Here is a 22,185-nt window from a genome sequence, read left to right on the forward strand (position 1 = left end):
TCACACACTGAGTTTGAACCCCAACTCTGTAACTTATTACCTGTGAGACTTCAGGAAAATCTCTTAAACTTGCTGGGCACCAGTTATTCATCTATAAAATAAGAGGGGTAGAACTATATGATCATTAGGGTCTCCTTCAGCTCTATATTTATCATCCAGTGATTTCTTTTGAATCCACTCATTTTGTCTTACTTTCTCTTCAATTTAGGTGTTTTACCTTGGCCACTAGAGGGCTCCCATATACATAATATATTGTGTAAGTTAAAATTCCCAAATGAGAAAGTAAAGAGAAATCCAATCCAATAAAGATGAAAGTTGAGCACTTGAAAACATTTTCAGTGGAGAGAATTTCTTCACAATCGAAGCAATCTAAGATTTTTCTACCTTTATGATAAGTTTACCATAATTATTCATCCAAATCTATTATTTGTCAATAATTTGGTTTGTGTTCATATCACATCTAATTAGATAGGGTAAGTTCTAATGATTGATTATTTACTGGTAAATGTAGAAGTATAGATTGTCAAATGATGAAATATAAATCCCCACTTGTGACCTTGGAAGATTGCCAGGTGTGTGGGAGTAAGAACATGAAAATTAGTGAGAATCTATCAAAGACTGACTGGGAAGTACTGATTTATTCATATTCACTTCCCAGAACAAGAGCCAGAAGAAGGGAACCTTCCAAGGAATCCGGGGATTCAAAGCAAAAAGCAAAGCCAAAATAGCAGTCCTGTTGGTACTGTGATCCATTGGGGAGACTGGTCTCCCACACCTACCACACCTTAACCAAAGCAAAGCTCAAGCTCCCAAAAAAGAGCCCTGCAGTGTGGGTCTCAGCCAAATTTGTCTCCCAAGCCCCCTGTACGTCAAATGAGGACATACTTAAAAGGATGCTGGGAATTTAGCTCAGATGTGGCAAATTTTCCACTTGCACAGTACCAAAATATTCATGGCCACAATCTTTATTGTAAGAAAGGGCTTGAAACCAAGTATGTGCCCATCATTTGAAAAATACCCAAGTAAACTGTGTTTTATTAATGTAACAGAATATTATTGAGTAAGCTCTGATGATGAATGAATGTGAGAAATTCACAGAAATATGAGATGATATATGAACTGATGTCAAGCAAACCAAGATAACATTATTTATGACTACAACAAGTATAAGGAAGAAGATCACTAAGAGAAAGCTGAATTCTTTGTAATCGAAAAAACAATAATGGCTGTTCCATTATTGACAGATAAAAGATCATTAATAGATCTTCAACATTAACAGGCAAGTGAAATATACCTTCCTCCTCTCAGTAGGAAGGTGAGGTTCTATTAGGGCAGAATGCCATTTGTATTTTCAATTGGAATCACTATGTAGGGTGTTGTTGAATATCTATTTTTTTTTTGAACTTGGGAATATTCAATTTCTGGGAGTTGAGTCAGTATTCCTCCTCCACTTGAAACCCTCCCTCAAACCAAACCCTCATTTCACAGATGACAAAACTGAGGCACAGAACATTTAAGTTACTTGTGAGCTTCTCAAGATCAGGGACTATCTTTTGTCTTTCTTTGCTGCCCAAGTGCTTAGGACAGTGCGTGGCACACAGTGGGTGTTTATAAATTCTTAATGTTCAATAAGTACTTCTTGATAAGCTGGGATTTGAATCCAGGTTATCTGACTGCAGATGCAACATTTTTTCCATTATATCACACTTCTTCCTGAAGTATAATGAAGGATAAAAGATAAAAGTAAAATAAATTTCCTTTAACTTTCTTGGTTCTAATTTCACCATAATGGAGGAATTTTTCAGTAAAATTCCAGCAAATTTTTCCACCAACATTTTCAGCAAAAAATTTTTTTTTTCAAAAATGAGGAAATCTATGAAATATAAAGATAATCTTTTGCATGTAACAACTAAGCAAAGGCATTCCATCAAAACAGACAAAACGATTTTGGGTAAGGATTTGGCTCTTGTCAAGGTAAAAGAGACACAGTGAGGTAGGGGTTGAGTTGGAATGCGTGTTAAGCAAAGGATGAAATAGAACATTGGCTCCTACAATTATCTTTGACCTTACCTTTGGAAGCCAAAATTCTTTCCTTTGAATTGTCTCAAACCACTTTACTTTCTTTATTTTGTCTCTATAGTGTTTGAAGAATGTTAGATGGGGATTTCATTTTATGAAAGTTAAGGCCCACAGATGCAATGTATTTTATTATTGTTGTTCCAGTTATTATTTTGAGCTGGGAAAGTCAGAATGAAGACTGTCTCTCTTGAATTTGAATCTAATTACCCTCTCCATCTTTTCTTCCTTAAGATGACAAATTAACATACTTTGAAAAAAACCAAATCCTCAGACCTCCAGTGGGATCCAAAACTGAAGAGGGAAAAGGAACAGATTTCCCCCTTTTTTTGCTTTTAGCTGAATATTTGTTGCTCTCTACCCTCACCCCCCCACTGACTGGGGCTGCATTAGGTTTCATTGAGCTGCCCTTTTCTATCTAATGGTGACTCAGACACTAATTGTTTTTTCCTCACTAGTCACCTGTGGGCTCTGGCAGTAATCTAGAAGCATCTGCTCTAAATCCTTCTGGATTACAGGAATTAAAGGCCTCAATTAGAGACCTGGGGTCCTGCAAGTGTAAATCCATTTAACCTTAATTCACTGGGGGCCCTTGTCCAGAAAGGAGGCTGTTTTTCTGCCCTCCATCTTTCCTGCTTCCTAGAAATGTGACAGATAGAAAAAGGATTTCTTATCCTTAAATTACTCTCCTAAAATTTTTATATATGTGCACATATGTATGCACAAATGTGATTTAAAAAAATTTTAATCATAGATAATTTAATGTAAAAGGGTATGACAAATCACTCTCTAGTCTTTACAGTAATGAAATAATCCTAGTAATAACCTGTAAAATGATCTTGAGAAGGAAATGGCACACCACTCCAATATCTTTGCCAAAAAACCCCAATGGGGTCACAAAGAGTTGGACTCAACTGAGAATGACTGAACAACAAAAAAAATAATAAAATACTCAAATTTATATAGTGCTTTGATATTTGCTAAGCATTTTCAAGAATTATTACTGCCAATGAACAGATGAAGAAATTGAGGCTGAAAGAAATTAAATGATACATCCCAAATCCCTTATAAGATGAGCATCATGAGAATCTTTATTTTACACATAAGGAAAATTAATCTTGAAATTTTTATGCCATTTGAATAACTAACCTGTTTCGAAGAATTTCTGATTATAAATCCAAGCGAGATGAATTACATGGAATAATCTTCTGCATCTTGGGACCAGGGAATGCAGAATCACCTTAGATTGGAATGTCTAAAAGTTCTTTTAGTGACTGATAGTATGAATACAACCAGCTTTTTTTTAAACATTAGTTTTGTTTTTTAAAAGTCATTTGATATAATTATCACGAACAAATATATTTTCTTACAATATTTGGCAGAATGTTTGGGAACATTTTCAGGACCTATAGGCAACAGTGGAGAAGGGAAAAGCATTTATATATCATGTACCATGTGCCAGGCTCTGTGCTAAATACTTTACACATACTTATTTGACCCTTACAATAATCCTGCAAGGATGCATATGAATAGATTTGTATCCTAAGGATATAAAAACAAAAAGGAAAAGGACATATATGTACAAAAATATTTATAGCATTTCTTTTTGTGGTGGCAAAGAAATGGAAATTGAGGGGAGGCCAATTATTTGGGGAATGGCCAGACAAGTTGTGGTATATGATTATGATGGGATACTATTGTTTTATAATAAATGATGAGCAGGATACTCTCAGGAAAACCTAGAAAGACTAATATGAACTGATCCAAAGTGAAATGAGCAGAACCAGGAGAACACTGTAAACAGTAATAGTAATATTGCAAGACAATCAACTGTGAAAGACTTAGATACTCCAATCAAGACAATGATCTAAGATAATTCCCAAGGACTTATACTGAAAAATGCTACCCGCTTCAAGAGATATAATTTAGGGAGTCTGAATGCAGATCAAAGCATACTTTAAATTTTTTTCTTTATTTTTCTTGTGTTTTTTTTGCCTGTGTTTTCTTTTACAACATGATTAATATGGAAATATGTTTTGCATGATTGCACATGTGTAACCTATGTCAAATTGCTTGCCATCTCAGGGAGGGGCAAGGGAAGGAGGAAGGTAAAGAAATTTGGAACTCAAAGTTTTGAAAACTACTGTTAAAAATTATTTTTACATGTAATTGGGAAAATATGTATAAAAGCAATAATCCTGCAAAGGAGATACTATTATTATCCCTATTTTATAGTAGAGGAACTGAGACAAGTAGAGATTTAAATGACTTTCCCAGAGTTACACAGGTAGTAGGATCCTGAGGCCACATTTGAACTCAGGTCTTCCTGACTCTAGAAATAGCACTACACCTGCTATGCCACCTTATGCCTATTGCCATGATAGGAACCATACTAGGAAATGTGGCTCTATCAAGGAATATTCCTAAGGACAAGTACTATTTAGGGAGCAGTTTGAGAAAGTTACTAAAAATCTGCAAAGAGCTATCAGAAGATTATACCAATATCTTACTAGTACATATAGTAGAAAATTAGAGTGGCATAATTGTTCAATTAAAGGTAACAAGAAAGAAGCATGAAGGATGGATGTCAGAAGTTTTAGATTCACTTAATCAACAATTAAAAGCAAAAGTCAAATAGTTAAAGCAATGATATATAAATAATGTCTTTATATTTATAATATATAACAATATGTAATATATATATTACACATATAAACACATGTATGATGTGTCCTTTTCTTCTTTGATTTGCTTTTGTTTTATAGACTTATGACTCCCTGAATATATTTCCAAAATTGTTTTCCAGAACAATTGAACCAATTCGTGGTTCTACCAACAGTACATCAGTATGCCTGTCATCCTGCAACTTTTCAATTGTCCTTTCCCAATTTTGTTATCTTTACTTATTTTTTTTTAAACCCTTGTACTTCGGTGTATTGGCTCCAAGGCAGAAGAGTGGTAAGGGTGGGCAATGGGGGTCAAGTGACTTGCCCAGGGTCACACAGCTGGGAAGTAGCTGAGGCCGGGTTTGAACCTAGGACCTCCTGTCTCTGGGCCTGACTCTCACTCCACTGAGCTACCCAGCTGCCCCCTATCTTTACTTATTTGATGGATGCCAGGTAGAACTTTATAGTTGTTTTCTTTGTTAAATTTTTTCAATGAACAAATATTTATTTTCTTTCCCCTTTCCCTCCTTCATTGAGAAAAAAGGAAAATTACTGTAATAAATATGCATAGTAAAGCAAACACATTTCCGTATTTTCCACATCTAAAAATATACCTCATTCTACATAATAGCCTTCTTCATCCTCTGGGATCAAGACTGGTCATTACACTGTTCAGAGAAATTAAATCTTTCCAAGTTGCTCATTTTGATCATGTTATTGTAGTAACATTTTTCTAGTTCTTTATGCTTTTCTATGAACAGGTGATAGAAGTCTTCTCAGCTTTCTATGAAATAGTCCTCTTCATTTCTTATAGCACAATAGTATTACCAGAATTTGCTCAGCATTTCCCAAATTGATAGGTCCATCCTAAATTTCTAATTCTTTCTCAACACAAAAAGAGATGCTATCAATATTTTGTACACATAGGGCCTTTTATTCTTTTTCTGAGACTTTAGCATAGTAAGTGTACTAGTAGGCTTGGAAATTTATGGAGAAATGAAGATTATTCTTACATATTTGAATCAGTTCTTTATATACCTTAACTATTAGACTGTTAGTAGAGAAACTTTCTGCAAAAACATTTCCCAGTTAACTGTTTCCTTTCTAATTAAAATGAATTTAATTAATTAAAATTTAAAAATTAATTGTACTAGTTTTGTATGTGTAAAATGTTTTTATTTTATTATATTATGTTTAGTTTTATATAATCAAAACTGTGTTTTGTCTTTTGTGATCCTTCCTATGCCTTGCTTGGTCATGAATTCTTCTTTTATCCATAACTGCATCAAATATTTTCTTTTTTGCTCCTCTAATTTGCTTATGATATGACCTAAGCCATAAATACTTTTGGAGTTTATTGTGAAAAAGGGTGTGAGATTAGTATAAAACTAATTTCTACCAAAAGGCTATCCAGTTTTCCTAGAATTTTTTGTAATATAAGGAGGCTTTACCCCCGTAGCTTCTATCTTTGGGTTTTAATAGCATGCTATTTTATTTTCCTTTATGTACTTAATCTGTTCCATTGATTGACCTTTCTATTTTTTATTCAGTACCAAATACTTTTGACCATTAATTTTTGCAGTATAGATAGAAATCTGATATTGTTAGGTCCCTTTTCTTTCTACTTTTTTCATTATTTCTCTTGAGAAATCTTTTATTCCTCCAATTTAATTATATTACTTTTTCTAGCTCAATAAAGAAATTCTGTGGTATTTTGATTGCTGTGGCATAAAGTATATTAATGCAGGTAATATTGACATTTTCATCGTATTGCCATGACCTAACTATGAACAATTAATATTTCTAAAATTATTTAGGTGTATTTCTGTAAAGAATGTTTTTAAATTATTTTTTATCTTTGAAAATTTTATTTAATTAATAAATATAGGATATTTTTCCATGGTTACAAGATTCATGTTCTTTCCCTCCCCTCCCTGCACCCCCTTCCCATGGCTGATGTGCAATTCTCCTGGGTTTTACATGTGTCATTGATCAAGACCGATTTCCAAAGTATTGATATTTGCACTAGGGTGATCATTTAGAGTCAACATCCCCAATCATTTCCCTATCAACCCATATGATAAAGCAATTGTTTTTCTTCTGTGTTTCCATTCCCACAGTTCTTCCTCTGAATGTGGATAGCATTCTTTCTCAAAAGTCCCTCAGAATTGTCCTGGATCATTGCACTGCTGCTAGTAGAGAAGTCCATTATGTTCGATTGTGCCACAGTGTATCAGCCTCTGTGTATATGGTTTTCCTGGTTCTGTTCCTTTCACTCTGCATCAGTTACTGGAGGTTGTTCCAGTTCACATGGAATTCCTCCAGTCTATTATTTCATTGAACACAATAGTATTCCATCACCAGCATATACCCCAATTTGTTCAGCCATTCCCCAATTGAAGGGCATACTCTCATTTTCCAATTTTTTGCCACCACAAAGAGTGCAGCTATAAATATTTTTGGACAAGTCTTTTTCCCTATGATCTTGTAAAGAATGTTTTGTAGTTGTAGTCTTATAATTCCTAGGAGAGTCTTGGCAGGTAGACTCTCAAATATTTATTAGCTGCAGTGGCTACAGGGCCAGACCTGGAGTCAGGAAAACTTGAGTTCAAATGTTGCTGTATTTGTAGGGAAGCCACTTAATTGCTATATGCCTCAGTTTTCTTATCTGCAAAATAGGGATAACAGTAACGTCTATCTTTCTGTATTATAAGGATAAAATGAATATTTGTAAAGTGATTTGTAAACCTTAAAGTGCTGTGATGGCTGTTATTGTCATTATAATTATTATGTTTTGTAATTATTTTAAATGGAATGTCTCCATTCCTGCTGGGCTTAAATGTTAATCTATAGAGAGAATGATGATGTCTATCTTAAGGTCTAACATTAACTATCCCCATTTTAAAAATAGCACTATTCACAAGCACAATTAGGATAACAAGAAAGAATTCTCAGATAGCTTTCTCTCTCTTTTCAATTCAAATAAGAGAAAGAATGGGTAGAAATAATAACTAGAAAACAACCAATTCTCTTTAATAAATTTCAGGAATTTGTACATTGTTTTCTCATTAATGGACAAATATTTGATGGTATCCATTGCCTCAGCAATGATAATTTTACCTACTAAAGCCAGCCCAGAACTGAAGTATCCAATGATGTTCCCGGTTGATAGTAAAGGTGAGTGTTGTAGAACTTTGGGCTAGAAGAACAGGCATGGTTGGTGGTAAGAGTTTTTTTGTTTTTTTTTTAATTTAAATATTTTATTTAGAAAAATTTTCCATGGTTACATGATTCTTGTTTTTACTTTCCCCTTCACCTCCCCCCCCCATCCAATGCACATTTCCACTGGTTTTAACACGCGTGATCAATCAAGACTTATTTACATATTATTGATAGTTGCATAGGTGTGGTCATTTCCGGTCTATATCCCCAACCATGTCTGCATCAACCCATGTGTTCAAGTGGTTGTTTTTCTTCTGTGTTTCCACTCCTGCAGTTCTTCCTCTGAATGTGGGTAGTGTTCTTTTCCATAGGTCCCTCAGAATTGTCCTGGGTCATTGCATTGCTGCTAGTGCAGAAGTCCATTACATTTTATTTTACCACAGTGTATCAGTCTCTGTGTACAACGTTCTTCTGGCTCTGCTCCTTTCACTCTGCATCAATTCCTAGAGGTCTTTCCAGTTCACATGGAATTCCTCCAGTTTATTATTCCTTTGAGCACAAAAGTATTCCTTCACCAGCATATACCACAATTTGTTTAGCCATTCCCTAATTGAAGGGCATACCCTCGTTTTCCAGTTTTTTTGCCACCACAAATAGCATGGCTATAAATATTTTTGTACAAGTCTGTTTATCTATGACCTCTTTGGGATACAAACCCAGAAATGCTATAGCTGGATTGAAGGGCAGGCAGTCCTTTAGAGTTCTTTGGGCATAGTTCCAAATTGCCATACAGAATGGTTGTATCAGTTCACAACTCTACCAGCAATGCATTAATGTCCCAATTTTGCCCTTCTCTCATTTTAGCCAATCTGCTAGGTGTGAGGTGGTACCTCCGAGTTGTTTTGATTTGCATTTCTCTAATTATTACAGATTTAGAACACTTTCTCATGTGCTTATTGATAGTTTTGATTTCTTTATTTGAAAATTGCCTATTCATGTCCCTTGCCCATTTATCCATTGGGGAATGGCTTGATTTTTTTATACAACTGATTTAACTCCTTCTATATTTGAGTAATCAGACCTTGGTCAGAGTTTTTTGTTATGAAGATTTTTTTCCCAGTTTGTTGTTCTGATTTTAGTTGCATTGTTTTTGTTTGTACAAAACTTTTTAAATTTAATGTAATTGAAATTATTTATTTTACATTTTGCAATTTTTTCTAACTCTTGCTTGGTTTTAAAATTTCCCCTTTCCCATAGATCTGAGAGGTATACTATTCTATGTTCAGCTAATTTTCTTATAGTTTCCTTCTTTTTATTCAAGTCATTCATCCATTCTGAATTTATCTTGGTGTAGGGTGTGAGATGTTGATCTAAATCTAATCTCTCCCATATTGTTTTCCAATTTTCCCAACAGTTTTTGTCAAATAGTGAATTTTTGTCCCAAAAGTTGGGCTCTTTGGGTTTATCATATGCTGTCTTGCTGACATCACTTACCCCAAGTCTATTCCACTGATCCTCCCTTCTGTCTCTTAGCCAGTACCATATTGTTTTGATGACCGCAGCTTTATAGTATAGTTTAATATCTGGTACTGCTAGGCCAACTTCCTTCACGTTTTTTTCCCCATTATTTTCCTTGATATTCTTGATCTTTTGTTCTTCCAAATGAACTTTGTTATAGTTTTTTCTAATTCAGTAAAAAAGTTTTTTGGTACTTTGATAGGTATGGCACTAAATAGGTAAATCAATTTGGGTAGAATGGTCATTTTTATTATGTCCTACCCATGAGCAATCAATGTTTTTTCCAATTGTTTAGATGTAGTTTTAATTGTTTGGAAAGTGTTTTGCAGTTGTGTTCATATAATTCCTTTGTTTGTTTTGGTAGATAGATTCCTAAATATTTTGTATTGTCTAGGGTGATTTTAAATGGTGTTTCTCTTTCCACCTCTTGCTGCTATGATGTGTTGGAAATATATATATATATATATATATATAAATGCTGATGATTTATGTGCATTTATTTTGTATCCTGCCACTTTGATAAAGTTGTTGATTATTTCTATTAGCTTTTTAGTTGATGCTCTAGGATTTTTTAAGTAGAACATCATATCATCTGCAAACAGTGATAGCTTAGTCTCCTCATTGCCTATTTTAATACCCTCAATTTCTTTTTCTTCTCTAATTGCTACTGCTAGTGTTTCTAGTACAATGTTAAATAATAGAGGTGATAGTGGGCATCCTTGTTTCACTCCTAATCTTATTGGGAAGGCGTCTAATTTATCCCCATTGCATATGATGCTTGTTGATGGTTTTAGGTATATGCTGTTTATTATTTTTAGGAAAGGTCCTTCTATTCCTATACTTTCTAGTGTTTTCAAGAGGAATGCATACTGTATTTTGCCATAATCTTTTCCAGCATCTATTGAGATAATCATGTAGTTTTTGTTGGTTTGCTTATTGATATGGTCAATTATGTGAATGGTTTTTCCAATGTTGAACCATCCTTGCATTCCTGGTGTAAATCCCACCTGATCATGATGCATAACTTTCTTGATCACTTGCTGGAATCATTTTGCTAGTATTCTGTTTAAGATTTTTGCATCTATGTTCATTAAGGAGATTGGTCTATAGTTTTCTTTCTCTGTTTTTGATCTACCTAGCTTTGGGATCAGTACCATATTTGTATCATAAAAGGAGTTTGGTAGAACTCCTTCTTTGCTTATTATGTCAAATAGTTTGTATAGTATTGGAATTAGTTGTTCTTTGAAGATTTGAGAGAATTCACTTGTGAATTCATCTGGTCCTGGGGGTTTTTTCTTAGGGAGTTCTTTGATGGCTTGTTCAATTTCTTTTTCTGATATGGGATTATTTAAGTATTCTATTTCTTCTACTGTTAATCTAGGCAATTTATATTTTTGTAAATATTCATCCATATCACCTAGATTGCTATATTTATTGCCATATAATTGTGCAAAATAGTTTTTAATGATTGCCTTGATTTCCTCTTCATTAAAGGTGAGGTCTCCTTTTTCATCTTTGATACTGATGATTTGGTTTTCTTCTTTCTTTTTTAAATTAGATTGACCAGTACTTTGCCAATTTTGTTTGTTTTTTCAAAGTACCAGCTTCTAGACTTATGTATTAATTCAATAGTTCTTTTACTTTCTCCTTTAATTTTTTAAATCTCTAATTTGGCCTTTAGCTGGGGATTTTTATTTTGTTCCCTTTCTAGTTTTTTAATTAGCATGCCCAGTTCATTGATCTTTGCTCTCTCTAATTTGGTAATACTAAGAGTTTTAATAGGTGAGAAATCTGTACACTTGATTCACAGCCAGTAGTTGTGGTATGAATCTGGACCAAGAGAAGGGAGGGGAAAATCAAATCCTGGAAAAGATAAAATAAAGTTCTTCACCAGAATGCATGAACTTGGGGAAAAGTGGGGAGATGGGGAGAAAATATGGATGATCATATATTGACTTAATAAGATCAAGTCTTGCACCCATATCAACAAGGAACTATGTGGAGAGAGATGAGTTATGATAATATGATATTTTTCAAAGCATGGCTATTTACCATTTAATAGGCTAACTGTACCTTTATCAACTAAGCCTCCTTAGGCATGAGTGATTTCTTCTAATCTGAAAGGAAAATTTCAGTGCTCTATTAGTGTAACTTTTTCACTTCCTTTTCTTAAGTATTTTATGCATTCAAGTAAGTGCTGGGACAGATGTTCTCAACCTTTTTAGGGTTCATGGATGCCTTTGCAGACTGATGAAGCTTATGGACTACTCAGAATATTGTTTTTAAATGCATAAAATAAAGTTCACAAAATTACAAAAGAAACCAATTATTGAAATGAAGTTTGAAATATTGAAATAAACCCACATATTCAAGGATGTGAGATTAAGAACTTCTGTCTAGGAACATACTTTTTGATTGACAGAGGTTTCTCTAGCATAGGATCATAGGATTTAGGGATTGTTATTGTTTGTCCTTTGTTTTTGAAGAGGATAAGTGGCATCACAGGGTGGTCTTGACTTGGATGTGAATTGGATTTAAGCGATGCTGAGTTGCAAAAAAGACTTTTTCTTCCAGTCATCAGAGTCCAGTGGTAGAACAAAAATCAAGACATTTGGCAATGACTGGGGATGCAATGGATGCCTTAGTATCTGACCAAGCTCTAAGTGCTCCACAGTGCTTACTTCAGCTGCCTTCATAAGGTTTTTGGAACAAATTGCTCTCATCCACTCATTGCACTTTGGGGGAAGTCTTCACATGTTTAGGTTAAGCATCCCTCCCTAACTCACTGATGGGTTGAAGGCTTGTTGGTTTCCCTCAGCCTAGTTTAGCCCATCTGCTGAGACAGTTTTACTAGAGTATGGCCATTGCATGTGCAACAGCTTCTTGTAGCCACAAGTGAGAGTTGGGTAAAAAGTGGACAACAAAGGTGGGTGAGCAGCCCTGAAAAGGGCTTGGCAAGCCCTGACACAAGAAGTGCTAGTCTTCCCTGAAGACTCTGAACACCCTAGGATTTAGGGAAAAAAGACTTAAAGATTAACTAGTTCAAGGGTTCTTAACCTGGAGTCTGTAGACCCCCAAGGGATTCATGGATAGATTTCAGAGGGTTCATGGGCGACTATTAAAGTAAACTTAATATTGGGTTATATAGACTCATAGAAACTTTGTGGTAATCACTTTGCTCCATCTAGCACTGGACATCATTTTTATTATAATATTTCTGTATTGATGCATGGATTTGGATAAAACACCATAAAGAAATTTGCTGTATGAATTGTGGGAATTTCAGAATTCTAAAATCAAGCAAACTTTTTTTAAGTTAACAATGACACTTAAGCTGAAGTGACCTAGACAACTCACTAAGACTATAAGTCCTAGTATTGTTGCTAATTTGCATTCCTGGGATGATTTCCTCCCTGGAGTTTTTCTGTGCCAAGGAGATAAGAGGTCTAGATGTTTCCTTTTCCTCTCTCTCCCCTCAAAATGCAAGATTTTGCAAAGTTCTGGGGATTCAAACACAAAAATGAAGTTATCTTTGCCCTAAAGGTTGGGGTATAACATGCACATAGTTTATATATCAGAGAATGCCAATTTGCATTATGTTGGTGTACTTATCAGTGATAAAAAAGAAAGGGAAACATTAGAATAGAGGTAGTTACAAAAGATAAAGTAAATAATAACTTTGATTACATGGACCTTAAAAGCTTCTGTATAAGCAAAATTAAAAAGGAAAACGGTCCATTGGGGAAAAACATCTTTGTATCAAATTTCTCCAATAGGAGATATGTAAACAATTCACATGCACATATATATGCATATGCATATATGAATCTCTCTCTCTCTCTCTCTCTCTCTCTCTCTCTCTCTCTCTCTCTCTCTCTCTCTCTCGACCAAAAGACATTCCCCAAGAGGTAAATGCTCAAAGGATATGAGCAAACATATGGATATGAACAAAAGAAATCACAAACCATTTAACAACTATGTGAAAGAATGTTCCAAATCAATAAAGAGAAATGCAAGTCAATACAATCCTGAGGTTTCATCTTACACCCTGAAAGCTGGCAAAGATGAGAAAAGATGGGATAACTAGTGTTGGTGGAGTTGTGGGAAGAGCACACTTGGGCCTTGTTCCTGGAGCTATGAATCAGAACAACCATCTTGGAAAGCAAATTGGAATTATGCAAGTGAAATGACTAAAATAGCCATATAACATTGACCTAGAAATTCCATTACTAGACTTATACCCCAAGGACAAGAAAGAATGTCTTCATAAACACCAAAACATTTTTAACAGTTCTTTTTGTATTGGTGAAGGGTAGCTATCCAAATTGTAGCACATGAATATTATTGTACTATAAGAAATGATGAATATGATAAATACAGAGAAGTATGGAAAGTTCTATATGAGTTAATGCAGAGTGAAACAAGTGGAGCCAAAAATCAATATATATGTATATATATGTATATATATATATACACATATATATAACAAGACTACAACAACATAAATGGAAATACACAACCATATTAAATTTTTAAAAAATGAAAGTTGAGAAATTATAAAGAAACACAACTTCAAAGAAGATATGAAAAGATGACACTCATTTGCAGAGGTGGGAGATCCACAAGTGTTGGTCAACTTTTTTTTTTTAAACTCTTAACTTCTGTGTATTGGCTCCTATGTGGAAGAGTGGTAAGGGTGGGCAATGGGGGTCAAGTGACTTGCCCAGGGTCACACAGCTGGGAAGTGTCTGAGGCCGGATTTGAACCTAGGACATCCCATCTCTAGGCCTGACTCTCAATCCACTGAGCTACCCAGCTGCCCCTCTTGGTCAACTTTTTACACATTTTTTCAGACTTTTTCAATGTATTGATTAATTATACTGATTTTCGCCCCCACTTCAAAGAATTTTCTTTAAACACTATTTGTTATGTGGAATGGCTCACTGGGAGAGGGAGAGGGAAGGATACTGGGGAAAACTATATGATGATGTAAAAAAATTAAAAAAATAAACACCAGAATATGATATACCAAAAATCATAGCTTGTTCTTCAGGACAACATATTCAGTATAGGAGAACATATCCTTACATGAATAAATCATTTCTCTTCAAAATAAAGATACTTTATTTAAATTTTTTGTTATTGTGAACTTAACAAATATAGACATTTCTATATACAAAGAGAAACAAAAAAGAGGATTTTATATGATTCTATTAGGCTCAATCATGTACAGCTTTTTAAAAAGTTATGCAATAGATTCAATACCTTTGGTACAAAGTTTTTCTTTGTCTCTATCTCCCTCTGAATTTCCTTCTGTTCTTTTAAAAATGTTTTATTAAAGGTTCTTTTCCTTTTTCTCCTTCTGCTCCTCTTCCTTCTTCCTCCTTCTGTTCCCCATTCTTCTCCTCTTTCTCTTTTTCCTTCTTCTCTTCTTCTTCTTCCTTTGGCTTCACACTCATTATTCTCTATTTCCTTCCCCTCTATCATCCTTTTCCTGAGAAAAAAGACTTCCTTTGTCTCAAATAAGCACAAACAAACAAACAAACAAAAAAACCAAACACCTTCCCCTTCTCCCCAAACCAAACATTAACTATGTGGAAAATGTGTGTCTCATTCTGCACCTCTGGCCCATCACCTCTCTGTGAAGAGCTGGGAAACATACTTCATTATCACTCTTCTGGAATTTTGGTCAAAATTTTCAAAATGTTTATTTTTCCCATTTTTATTATGAGCTGGAAACATGAACAAATATGATGATTTTTATATCTAAATAAGAGCAAAGAGAATTGTATATGAAACTGAATCTCAATATGTACAGCTTGTTTTTTAAAGTATATAAGTAATATATATGTATAATGAATTTGATAATGCTAATCTCAATTCTTTTTTGCTCATCCATGTCTCTTTCTGATCTTTTTGCCCTTTTCGGTGTCTTTTGTAAATAACAACACTCTTCTTTTTTCTTTTATTTTTGGCATTATTTTTACTCTCCTTTCTCTTCATCTCTCTTCCTCCCAAAAGAACAAAGAAAATAAATGTTCTCTTCTATGACAAGTAAGTTTTCAAGTAAAACAGATCCCCTTTGGCTCTATCAGAAAAGATGTCTCATCCTGTCCCTTTAATTTATCACCTCTCTCTCAAGAGATAGGAGGTTTATCAGTTGAGAAATAGCTCATATTCTTATATATTTGACAAAATTTTCTATATATTTTAGATATGAGACCTCTATCTCAGAAACTGTCTATAAATTTTCCCTTCCCAACTTATACTTTCCTTCTAATCTTGGCTACAATAGTTTTATTTATACAAAACCTTTTCAATTTAATATATTCAAAATTATTCACTTCCCATCTCACAATGCTTTCTATTCTTGTTTATTGCAAAGAACTAGAAACTGAAGAGACATCCATCAGTTGGAGAATGACTAAACAAGCTTAGGCATAGGATTGTGATAGAATTCTACTGTGCAGTATGAGTTTAAAAAAAACAAAGAAGGACCTACATGAAATTTTGAAGAGTGAAGCAAGCAGAATCAAGAGAACATTTATTACATACAGCAACAGAAATATTATTTGAAGAATAATTTGTGTGCCACTCCATAAAATGGACTGATAAATAGAAATAAGTGAGAAATAGTTTTATATATATACATATATCTTTTGTCAAATGATGCTTTCTCTAAAAGGAGGAGGGAAGGGAGGAAGGGAGTTAATTGGTTATTTTAACGTAAGAAATACATTTTTAAAAAAGAGGTAGGAAGTTACCTATCATTAGTCTTTTGGAATTGTAGTTGGACATTGCATTGATCAAATTTCCTAAGGCTCTTGAAATTACTTTTCTTTACAATGTTGTATAATATTTTTGATTCTACTTCTTTTCATCATTTCTTATGGCACATTATATATATATATATATATAACATTATTTATTCAGTTACTCCCAAACATACCCTTATTTGTTTCTAGTTCCTTGGTACAACAAAAAGTACTACTATCAATATTTTTTGCACATACAGGTCCTTCCTTTGTTCTTTCTTTAATTTATGGTATTTAGACACTATGTGTCTTGTAGTGGTATCATAGAGACAAAGCATATATATAGCTTAGTGGCTTTTTTATTGCTTTCAAAATAGCTGGACTAATTCACAGTTATACCAACAATGTATTAGTTTGTCTTTTCTCTCACAGTCCCTCCTACACCTGCAACTTTCTGATTTTATTATGGGTTTAAGCTAAGATTGACTCAAACCTGTCCCCTAGTAATTTAGTTCCTTTCTTCCTTGACTCTATGTTTAACATTTTTTATCAAAATTTTATAATAAAAAATCATTATTTTAAACCCTTACCTTCCACCTTGGAGTCAATACTGTGTATTAGCTCCAAGGCAGAAGAGTGGTAAGGGCTAGGCAATGGGGGTCAAGTGACTTGCCCAGGGTCACACAGCTGGGAAGTATTTGAGACCAGATTTGAACCCAGGACCTCCGTCTCTAGGCCTGGTTCTCAATCTACTAAGCCACCCAGCTGCCCCCTCAGAGAGTAATTTCAACAGCCTTTTGAGTCTATCTTTTTTGGGAATAATTAACTAGCTTTCACAGGAGCATGGGTTAGGATTTTGCTCCTACCACAAACATCTTTGCTAGTCTAATGGTTGTGAGATAGTACCTAAAAATTGTTTTAACTTTCATTTGTCTTATTATTAGTGATTTGGAGTCTTCTTATATGATTGTTGATCACATACATTTCTTCTTTTTAGAATCACTTATTTGTATCTTTTTAGCATTTCTTTACTGGGGAATGGCTCTTGTTCTTATTTGTTTGAATTAATTTCATATATATGTATATGTGCAGAATTGCATAAGTGTATATGTGCATGTATATAACTATCAAATTCTCTGTCTATCCATCTATCTATAGTCTTTGGCAGAGAAATTTCCTGAAAAGATTTTCTCCTGGCTACATCAATTTTTATTTATGCTAAAAATTCAATAGTATATAATAAAAATAGTCCATTTTATTGCTTATCATTTTTTTCTATCCCTTGGTTAGTCAAACTCTTTTTTTATCTATAATTGTGAAAGGTATCTTCCTTCCCTATTCTCTAATATGTTTATGGTTATTGACTTTTATATAGAGATTGTGTGCCTATTTGGAACTTATCATGATATATTGTGTGAGTTTACTAGTCTAAAATTTTTTTTTGCCAGTCTGAAAAGTCTTTCCAATTTTTCAAGCAGTTTTTATTGAATATTAGAGTTTTATTCCAATAGTTGGGATTTGCCCAAAACTATATAGCTCTAGGTTTATTTACTTTTACATCTTGGGTTCCTAATTAATATTATACTGATCAATTTTCTACTTTTAAACCAGTGCCACATTGGATTTTTTTTATGATTATTGCTTTGTGGCTTGAATAACCAGAGAACACTATGGTCCCTCTTTCCTAAGACTGTCTCCTATTACACAACTTTAATATGCATAAAGTTTAAATGGCACCCCGTGCTCATTGGAACTGACTGCTGAAACTCTCCAGCAAGCTTACTAATTCAATATAATTACAATTCTATCTTCCTCCTCCTCAGTAGGCCTTTCAGGTTAATTTTTAGAAACCTTCTTTTTGATATTGATTCAGGCTTCTTAACCCAATTATCCTTACAGTTACCACTGCCTACTGTTTGTCTGGAAATTTTTATGTAAATTTGGACTTCTGGTGTCTCTGGGCCATAGCTGTTGCTGTTTGTCCTTCATTTTTGAAGAAGACCACCTTAGCTACTTACCCATGACCCTACCAAGAATTTCTGACCAGATACAGAGATGCCTGCCATCCATTCAAATTCTGCCCCAATTTACATGATAAGTATAATTCAAGATCTAATATCTCTAGGTCCCTTTACTTCTCTTTTTTTTTCCCTCATTTTTTGGACACTGGATCTTTTTTGACCTTCCAGATGAATTTTGTTATTACTTTTTCTAGTTATGGAAAGTAACTCTTTAGGAGTCTGAATAGGCTGGCATTAAATCAATAAATTAAGTAATGTCATTTTTATTGTATTGTGACAGCTCAACTATGAGTAGTTAATGTCCCTCCAATTATTTTTCTGTTTCTATTTCTGTAAATAATGTTTTGTAGTTGTATTCATATAGCTTCTCTGTGTATGTTGGTAGAAGAACAGCAAACTATTTTATAATTCAGTTAATTGGAACAGAATTTCTTTTTCTATCTCTTCTATGTAGATAAGGGTTTATATAGATAATTTTCAAAAAGATTAATGACTTGAAAATACATTTTGATGAATTCATTTATTGTTTAAATTAATTTAGCATTCTGTTATGGTGATTACTGAATGTAAAGCTAAAAGATTATAATTACTTTTCAGTCTTTATAAAAATTGATCATGTGCTAGGGAAGAAAGCATGCATAAACAAACATAGAAAATAAGAAATATCAACCACATCCTTTATCAATCATAATATAATATAAGTCATATTCAATTAAGGAAATATATAAAAAATAGACCTACATGGCACTGTTGCCATGTAGGAGCACTGGATTTGTATAGTCAGAGTACCCAGATTCAAAACTCAGTTCTATCTCTTATTACATTTGGCAGGTCCCTTTGTTATAGGTAAGGCACCACAATAAATAGAGTACTGGACTTGGAGTTGGGAAAACCTGAATTCTCATCCTACTTCAGTGTCCCAAGCCTCCAGCAATCATCACTCACCACTGGTCACAAAATCTTTGGTGAGTCTAACTCCTATCCTCTCTTATCTCAGTGACTTTGCCCTCTGACTTTCCACAAAAGTCCACAACCCGTGACTGAAAGTATGAACGTTCAGCCCGAGCCACTCTCATTTCTCGTTTTTGATTCCCTCTTCCCAGGTACACCTGGGAGAAGGAGAAACACTCTGCCTTGCCTTTGGGCTACTTCTCTCTGTTCCAAGAGGAGTAGGATTCTTGGACTCACTCTTCCCATTTGTCTTATAACCTTCTAAGGATACTCAGAAAAAATTATAATTGGCTGACGATAAAAACCTGACTGACCTTGACAATTTTCTCTGGCAGGCCAGTAAATGATCAGAGATTCCCTACATCCAAGCCTTTTGGACACTCTGTGGCAAGCCTTTCCTCTGCTAGCTCCTATCCTGGCTCCAGCCCCACCTTCTCTCTCTAACTCTGCTCATGCTGTTCCTTCATCCCCTACCTTTGATCCTTCTCCCTTTGCTGGAGGGACAGTTGGAAGAGAAGAGGATTTTGGGGGCAAGATGAGCTGTTTTGGACATGTTGAGTTTAAGATGTCTGTAGTTTGAGATGTCTAAGAATAGTTGGATATTTGAGCCTGGAGGTGAGCAGGTTAGGACTAACTAAGCAGACTTGGGAATATATATATACACACACACACAGAGATTTGTATCTCTGTATATATAGCCATATATGCACATATAAATAGATATAGTTATAGTTATGTATATGCATATATGTAGATAGATAGATAGATAGATACATACATACATACAGATCTGGCAGTCACCTGTATAGAGAGTCTAATTGAATCTCTGGGATCTGATGAAGACACCAAATGAGAACATGTAGAGAGAAAAGAGAAGAGGTCCCAGGACAGAGCCTGGCATGTTAGTAAATGATGGTTTAGTAAGGAAGATTAAGGACCTTTAAGGAGATTAAGAACAAGTAGGAGGTGAAATAAGAGAGAGCAATGTTAAGAAAACCTAGACAAAGGAAATGGTCATTTGTGTCCATTGCTGTAGAAATATCAAGAAGGATGAATGTTGAGAAGAGGTGACTAGATTTGGCAATTAAGAGATCATTGGGATCTTTGGAAAAGAGCAGTTTCAGTTGAGTGATAAAATGAAAAGCTAGTTTGAGAAGATTTAGAAGAATGATATGAGAGAAAGCAAACAAGAAGTATAAATAGCTTTTAAAGGAGTTTAACTAAGAAAAAATGGAGAGACACAAAACTAAGATAGTCAAAATTAGAAGGAAAACAGGAAACTGGGAAAAACATTTTACCTCAAATTTTTAGGTTCTTAAACATATAGAGAATTGAACCAAACTCATAAAAACAAGAGCCATTCCCCAAATTGATAAATGTTCAATGGATATGAATAGGCAGTTTTCAGAAGAAGAAATCAAAGCTATCAATAGTCAGATGAAAAAATGCTCTAAATAATTATTGATTAAAGAACTTCAAACTAAAACAATTCTGAGATACAACCTCACATCTACCAGATTAGATAATATTGATGAAACAAAATAAAATATCAAAGAGCAATATAAAAAATCATGACTAGCTTGAATTTAACTAGTAATGAAAGGATTGTTCATATTAGGAAATTATTAGCAGAATTAATCATAGTAATAAAGCACTAAAATAACATAATTATATCAAACATGAAGAATGCAGAATAAATTAATGAATTATCAAACATTTATTAAGTGCTTACTGTGTGGAAAGCATTGTGCTAAGCTCTGGAGGTAGAAATGGAAAAGTAAAGCAGTCTTAGTTCTCAAGGAACTCAGAGTCTAGTGGAGGAAACAACTTATTCAGGAGTTTTTAGCTGCAAGTTGGAAAAGTCCTTGAGGTGTAAAGTAGATGGTAATACATATTTTAAAATATCATTTCCACCAATGAAATCTTGTAAGTTTTTGACGTTGAATGGTTCAATAGAGTCAAAGACTTTGGTAGCAAGACTTTTTTCTGGGTCTTCAATAAATATGGCTGTACTACCTCACCAGACTCTGTTGCCATTGTAGTTTCTTCTCAGAATGATGGTTATGGACACTGGGATGGCAGCATTGCTCTTCCAAAGGTTCTTGGGTTCAGAACCCTGGACTGTCTTCATCGGATGCAAAGGTGAGATAGTGGTACTTAGCTTGCTACTTTAACTCCCCCTGAAGGATCATTGATTCACAGCCATACACCTGAAATACAGCCTTGGACTTGGCTTTTAAAAGGAGGGCACAGGAAAGAATCAGGACTGAGAGGTGGGACAGAGGGAAACCCAGTAGACCCAGACTCCAGTTTCTGAGGGGAAGACCTGTAAAGTCACATAGCTACTAGGAGCAGCAACCATCTCTGAGGCTACTTCCTAAGATGATATAAAAAGCTTCCCTGCCAGGGTGCTCAACCTGAAACATCAGTAGCTGCTAAGTTAATAGCTGCAATCCAAGATCTTCAAATATAGGTCAAGTGGGAGCATCCCAAAAGACCAGCCATGAATTTGGCCAACTGAATTAAGCCAATCAATGCCCTCCAAGGCATTTTTCCTTATTATACCTCATAAATGAGACTTTACCCATGTGAACTGCAAAGGAGCTGAATCCCAAGCTGTATTTCTTGCCTAGCCTTTATAGAGATGGGAAAAGATGGGTTGTTGGAGAGACCTGAAGACTCATCACTAGCCTAAAAGAAATGTCAGAGGCAGTGTTATTTCAACATCTATCCATCATCCTGGGCCCTGGCCAAAGGAATTATATATTACTTGGCAAAGCAGTTTGTGCTTTTGGATTCTACTTTAACTTTTACTGGAGTGGCATTGATGCTTAACATAATTCAAGGTAGCTTGACCTATACCTACATCATATTCCTGGGAGGTAAAGAGCAACAAGAAAACACTTGTATGTACAAGAATACTCAGGGCCATTAATTATAATGATAAAAAAACAAAGAAAAATGTTTGCTCTTGGATCTGGGAATTGTTGAACAAACTATGGATCAAATGAAACATTATATGTAAAGTGCTTGGCA

This window comes from Gracilinanus agilis, chromosome 2 (genome assembly GCF_016433145.1).
Source record: "Gracilinanus agilis isolate LMUSP501 chromosome 2, AgileGrace, whole genome shotgun sequence".
In the NCBI taxonomy this organism is placed as follows: domain Eukaryota; kingdom Metazoa; phylum Chordata; class Mammalia; order Didelphimorphia; family Didelphidae; genus Gracilinanus; species Gracilinanus agilis.